Source organism: Ruditapes philippinarum, unplaced genomic scaffold (assembly GCF_026571515.1).
Source record: "Ruditapes philippinarum isolate M1 unplaced genomic scaffold, ASM2657151v2 ctg4316_1_1_1_1, whole genome shotgun sequence".
In the NCBI taxonomy this organism is placed as follows: domain Eukaryota; kingdom Metazoa; phylum Mollusca; class Bivalvia; order Venerida; family Veneridae; genus Ruditapes; species Ruditapes philippinarum.
Genome location: NW_026852372.1, coordinates 105363 through 113019, shown reverse-complemented (window position 1 = coordinate 113019; position 7657 = coordinate 105363).

Sequence of the window (7657 nt, the reverse complement as noted above, 5' to 3'; positions counted from 1 at the left end):
CTTTGTAGTTCTTTTTCTCTTATTGAACGTTTTATATTACATTGTTAGTGAGTTACTTTGAAATATGATTTTTTAACTATTCAAAAAATTGCCCCCATTGTACACGAGTATTGTTAACCTTTAAGGAGCCTTTCTTACTTTAAATATAAATAGGTTTTACGTTAGCCATATTAACCGATGTTTGGGAAAAACTCAAAATACACTTTTACACTTTGACATTGGTTTTTGCTTTTCTGAAAGCTATGTCTCTTCGAAAAATACATATTAAATTATTGTGTTTTTCGTTTTTGATTTTTTTCTTTCATTTATTTATTTATTTATTTATTTATTTATTTATTTATTTATTTATTTTATTTATTTATTTATTTATTTATTTATTTATTTATTTTCATTTTAAAGTTGCACCATTCTGTAAATTCTCAAATTCGCTATACATCTTTCTAATTCCACCTATGATGATAGTAGTCTGATAACTTTTGGTAGCACTCCACACTAAATTTCAAGTTTCTGCTGTCAATGTCCTACAAGCAATATGTCTGATAAATCTGATCCCAAACTACACAAACTGGAAAAAGAAAACACATTTTGTTAAGAACATATATGTAATAGCATTGCAAATCTATAATGAAATCATCCCATGTTCAACAGTCAGGCAGTGAAAAAAATTCAATTCATTCCGTAAAAGCCAAAAATCTACAGTGGTCCAAGACCCAAAACAACATATTTCGTCCCTCTGGCAAAAAATACCTGCAAATATACGGGCGACAGAAACTCTGTCACTGCCTTAGCAACTCCCTATACATGCAAAATATCACAAAGAAATAGGTGCTTGGCCTTGTAGATTTTTTGCTATTGCTGAATGTTTGTACTCCCCTGTAAAATTACTTGTTTTCACCGAGCATGCTGTATAAAAGCAATGTTTACAAACAATGGCGGCCTTGACATCTATAATTAACAGCATGTGATTTCTAACCATGTTTTCGAATTTGCCAATGATCATATTACATGTCACAAAACCAAATTTCATGCTAAAAATACACTTTAAAGACAACCAGTCATTTAAATTCACAATAGTCACTATATCCATGAAATCCTCCCTGGCCATTCGAAGCTGTGACTTCAATTAGTGTGGTGTGCTGCCTTTACCTTAAGACTTGTGGCGGCAATTGTTTATTATCAAGATTAGCCGCAGATATGTTCAGTCTGATCATGGTCTGCATAATTTTTGTCTTAAATGACTGAAATCTTCCCTCAAATACAAATGATGACTAATTTTATAGAGATTGAAAACTGGACAAATAAATTTAAGGTATGTAGAAATTAATGGTAACGGTTAAGATAATGCCTTCCTCGCAATTAACAAATTTCCGCCATGGACATTTTACTTCTTTGTAAAAAGAAGCTATCCACTGAGTGAACAGAAATTCGGTGGTATACTCACAACACAGTGTCAGCTTGTACCTGAAGTAATTCATGATAGACATCTACGTGAAAATTGCCTAATAATCTTTATTAGATGAAGTGCATCTACGTGAAAATTGCCAAATAATCTTTATTACATGAAGTGACTAAATGAACATTTAGTGTTGGCGTTTTTTTTAGAGGGACTCTGTTGTTGTTGTGATTTTTTTGTGCTTTTTTGATGTTTTTTTTTCAATTAAATTAAAACTGCAGAAAGCAGATTCTCTTCACGACACAAACACGACACAAAAACATTGACCAAATGTTGTACTACTGACACAGTGTCAGGAAATGAGGTGGTAAGGGCGACTACTCTTCAAGAACTATTAATGTTAAAAACTGCGATAACTAGAGTTACTTGGCTTGATACACTATATTAACATAACAGCTGTATATTTAAATTTAACATACATTATTAAATCAAAGGGCTGCAGCTCTATGGTATTTTCTGATCTTTGCAATCTAAATCATACTGACTATCTGTATGTACTTTCCTGTATAAGTTTATTTTTATATACTATATTTCATCTTACGCAGCGACAGCGTTTTGATTTTCTTCTATAACATATGGAATTTTGCATGAAAAAAAAATAGAATTGCCTCGACTAGGATTTGAACCATAGGCCTCTCACACCCTCAACGAGACCGCTTACCTCTGCACTATACATATTAACCTTGAATAAAAACGAATACATTATGTAATTCTAAATTGAGAATTTCCATTTCGTGTTTGTAATCCTTATTAATTTCGAGGTATTTTGTTCACGATAAACGTGTTGTTTAACACTGATGAAAATAATTTATCGAAAATCTTCTCGCCAAAACAGTCTGACATGTATATATTCCACTACTCGACAGTCAGATTTATTTGTGTACTACGCTCTGGAGTATTCGGTAATCGGCATAGCTAAAAATAGCATTTTCATTGATTAAAATGATATTCATGATAATCCGAAGCTTTACGGGAATAGCCGAACATTTTTCATTGGGTTAAAAAGATATTCATCCGCGAAATTTGTGATTGTAACCTCATATTTCTATTGACTAATCTAAACTTTTAATGCACTGTCATTCGTTAAATGCCTACATTTAAAATTATTCTTTCTTTTAAATTGCTGGTTTTTAAGCAGTTTTGAGTGAGAACTACTTTGCGTTGTTAGGTATGTTAGGAAATTTTGTGTTAGACCGTGGATGTTAGCTATGTATTTACTGATCTTACGATCAGAAAATACAAAAAAGAGTCAGTAGTAAAAAATTAAACATGTGCAATCATGTATTATTTACTTTCAAGCTCTGATTTAATTTATGCTCAATAACCTTTCGCTACATACAAACAACCATTTTCATTACTTCAAAAGTTTAGTGATTTTATTAAAAAGGAGACATCTTATATCTTACACAAAAAATGAATATACATGTACATTATCATGAATTATCTTGATAAAACAAATAAGGTTCTAAAATATTGCATTATTTTAATACAAAAATACTAAGATTCTTAAGTTTATCTATCATTTCAGATGTGAACAGACAAATTTAAATATACTATATCTATTTCTGTAATAGTTATTTATAATATATTTCTATCATTTTCAAGTTCTGAACATAAAAAAGATAATGAAATTTATCGCTGATATCGCTAAAATATTACATAATTTAGCTCGATTTTGTATATGTAGTTTACCTAAGCAAATATATACTTTTGAAGATGATTTTGTTGGTTCATCATTGTGGATATTAAACAACGGTTTTATCACATAAAGCACGGTGTAAGGGTTCATTCACAATATGATACATATTATCTAGTAATTAACGCAAATTATGCAGACAAAGCTCTCCGGGGAGCAGAAAAAAGCAAGTATAATGCTGAAGCATTCAGAACAAAGTAAGAAATTCAATACGGCAATATTATTAAAAATTAGCTCTTTGTAATTGGCAAATAACGCGTAGGCATTAATATTTTAGTAACTTACAAATGAAAAGAAAGTTAGAACCTTAAGACATCGTGTAAGCGTTTAATTCAATGTAAGGTCTTAGAATTTCGACGCATGCGTACAAAACAAGCTCAGTCAAATATTGCTTAAGCGTTTAAGGTAAATTTCTTGGAAATTCAAAACGGTAAAATTCGTGAGCGAATAGACAGACAGGCGAATGCATGTATTTGTGAAATTGTTGAATTTAAGTCCGGTCTTAAAATTACAAACAGGTAAATATCATGTAAGCGTTGTAATTAAAGTAAGCCACTAGAAGTTCTTAAGTAGCACTTAGGCATTCAAAAAACAAAATGAGCTCTTAAAATTTCAAAAAGCGGAGAAAGATCGTGTGATTTGTTAGAAAATAAATATAAGTATAGCGTACGCGTTAAATTCAATGTTAACTCTAGGGTGTCGGAAGTGAGCGAATATTTGTGATTGTGTTCAATTCAGGATCAGCTCTGAAAATGATATCAAAGTTCAGTTATAAGATCGATATTCAATTAAAAATAATGTCGGCTATAATGCAATCTGTTCTGAGTTCGTTCGATTTTCAAAATCAAAATTGCACTCTCTGCACTGTGTTGAAAGCAATTTTATTACGGTCTTAGGAACTTTTGATATACATTTCTAATTTATTTTAAAAGGTGTGTTTTCTTTTGAATTTAATTGTCTCGCAATATTTGAATAATATAAGGCGGTTCATGCGCACCGAAAAGTCATGTATTTTGCACAGCAAAAGCGACTTTCACAAAGAACATGTGAGTATTATTCTAATGATTGCCTTTAGTCACAGCCCTAAACCTGCTCTGAATTCAGAAGTGTCCCTTGTTAGTTTAAAGGTCAAGAATTAAGCAGTCGACAGCATAGTGTCTGACAAAGCTCTGTGGTTGTGGTGGTGGTGTTGGTAGTTTTCACCCCGGATCACGGCAGTAAGCCACATTGAATTCATCAGAACACAGTTCAGCCACCGCATCGTTCATGGGCAGGCTGTCAAACAGTTTACCAGTACTAGTTGCCTTCACTTTCGCAAGGAACTGAAACTTCGGTTCATACCAGAACAGATGTACAGTGCGAATGACCGTAGAAACGATTTCATGAAGAATTTTTTTTTAATCAATCGCAAAGAATGTGACCTGCGCCGTCCGGGAATGGAACCCAGGTCGCCCGATTAACAGTCCAACGCTCTTCCTATTAAGCTAACCGGATGGCTAACTCTGCGGTTGTGCAGGTTGAGTCGGCTTTTTTATGTCTGCCGTTACCGACCTCTGGCGTCCAATTAGTTCATTGCATGATTTCTGCTACGCTTATCAAAATAACATTTACTGTGGTCTAGACAATGTGGTTTTTGCATGTTTTAATCAGACATATAGCGCTGATAACAATGATGTTACGTGTACCCATTATATACCTGTATTCTCAGACATGACAATATGCTTGCGTACTTCACAAAGTACAAGCTATAAGCCCTACAGTATGTCAGACGTTATGTGTGGTAAATCGTTCTTTGTGTGTGTTGCACTTGAAATGCTGTCAAAAATATATCATCTTGTAAAACATTAAACGCGAAATATATCGTTTAATAGTGTTTTAACATTACACCCTAAGTGTTATAGACATTATAATAGATAAATATCCGTCTCCAGTCAATTAACACGCTGTGAGAACCACCAGCTCGTTACGCAATTCTTTGATCCGAGATGCACCCCTACCGACAGTTTATAAAACAAGCAGACGATTAGTATATCTATTATCCGACTGTCTACATTCCAAAAGTTCTCACTTCAGATTTTATGAATTACTGGAAATGTTGTTTACATATTATCATTTAAGAGAATTCTTTCCGCTACTGCCTGCATATGTCGTCTGCAACCAACTTTGAAGCCGCATGAATTTTCGAAAATTAGATTTGAAACTATACCATGAGTTGTCTAATGCTGTTAAGTTTTATTTTGAACAGAAAATTTTTTATTATACATTATCTTTATATTCTAACACATTTTTTTTCAGGTTCAGCAACATTTTAGCAGGAAAAAACAACTAACGATAAATTATGTTCTTTCAACAACCATATCGTAAAACATATTTGTAAATGTGTCCCTTTGTTCTTACTATTAAAGGATGTAACTTGATGTATTTTGGACACTTCTTTGTTTATGTCCATTCAAAAATGACATTCTGTGAAAATTAGACAAAGTTGAAACTTTGAGTTTTACCGCGAATACCTGTTGACGGCGCATATATATACAACCATGACGACCGATAGTGATATTCGTTGTTAGGATATGACTTTTTATCTGTGTCCTCTCAGAATTCTAAACTTTAAATAATTCACAAAGTGAAAACAGTTACTGTCTTTATTAGAAGCAAGGGAGTGTCATGAACTTGCAAAGAGTAAAGAAGTATAAGTTCAAACCCTCTTTCGAATTAAATAAAGTTATAAAGTCTTTACCATTGTTTACCTCTAAATTTATATCTTTATTCATACATGATTTTCTTCTGGTTGTATCTATGTTTGAAATATTTGAAAATAAATGTTGTTATAAAAACTAAAGAGTAAAGAAGTAATAACTGATTTTGAAACAGATGATATAAAAAAAGACAATGCCTGTAAGCAAGCACTAAGACAACAGTTATAAATACATTAAATGCATTATACTATAAATGTTATATAATACAGTCTAAGAAACCCTCCTGAGAGCATGCATTCATTAAAAATTAAATTTCTGGAAAAGGAGTATTTTCGTGTATTGTGTATTGTGAACGTACCAAAAGTAAAAATGACTACACATCTGTTTCTATTGGTTTTATATTTTGTGAAAAATTAGCATTCATTATCACTTTGATTATCATTTTTACCATTATGATTGCTGTTAATAAGTCCTCTAAAGTAGTAAAAAGAAATAGACAAGCATAATCAAAAGGTAGCACCAAGCAAAAAATTTCTTGTAGCAGCCAAAAAGAATACGGAATGGGTAACTTGTTGTAGCAACAAATTAATACGGTATACGCTACTGTTTGTTGTTAGAAACTTTTTATGGCTAGAAAGTAATACGGTATGCGTATATTTAAAGCAAGACGTTAAAACTTCATGTGATACTGGTTGTCGCATGAACTTATACGGGGTGTTTGTTACTTGGTACGGCAAATAAGCACAATATTCTGAAACTGGTTTGAGCAAGAAATTTATACGGTAAACGTTTCTGGGTGTAGTAACAATTTTAAACAGTATACGTTACTTGTAAAGAAATTATTGCAGTATACGATACTGGTTGTATCAAGAAATAAATACGGTATACGTTACAGTCTGTTTTCAGTTTGACTGCCTGTAAATTTTACAGGGAAGAACAGAATATTAGAAGAGTCTTCATTGGTCATTTAAAATTACAAATGACATCTGGGAATCTCATTGGCCGTTCTAATATAAAATGTGCAGGACAGGTCTTATACTTTCAAGTTAAATTGCTCAGATATTTAAGTTCTATTAACTATACTTCTTGCTTTCATGTCTCATTACAATTTCTAGTGAACAGTTTATTTTACATAAGAACTTAATGAGTTTAATTTACAAAATTCCAAGTTAAAATAATGAAAATAATATCAGAACAGGTACCCTAAGTTTATGAAAGTCAATAAGTCTCTATTATATTATATTATTATTATTGGTGAGTGAAAATGGTGTACTGTTCATAATTCTTATATATGTTTGCATAATAATCAAGTATTTATAAAGATATCGCCTTACCCACTTCAGAAATTGAGTCCACTTACCAAAACACAACAGGCTTGTTTAGAAATACATACATAAAACAGTGTTATTGTTATCCAGGCTAAGCTACATTTATATACAGTATGACTTTGAATGGAAAACATACAAATTAACCAGTTTTACTTCGGCCGAGTATCTTTTTTTAGAAATACTTCTTGTTGTAAAATGACTTGATATTTCTGCGCATGCGTGTATTTACAGAATACGGCATCGCATGTTTGATATCCAAAGACATCCACAAGTAATTCTTTACTGTCATTTTGAGTGCTTAAAGTCGTAAAACTCAGGTATCTTATGCTGAAAATGTATTTTTAAAGAGGCAGTATTGAAACGTTTACATAAATAAAAGCCAAATAGTCCTACAAGACTACAATCAATATGATGTACGGTTCAGCTTCCCCCAAATAAAAACAACTTTCACAAGAAATGCAATCCGTTGACGCTAAACTAGGAT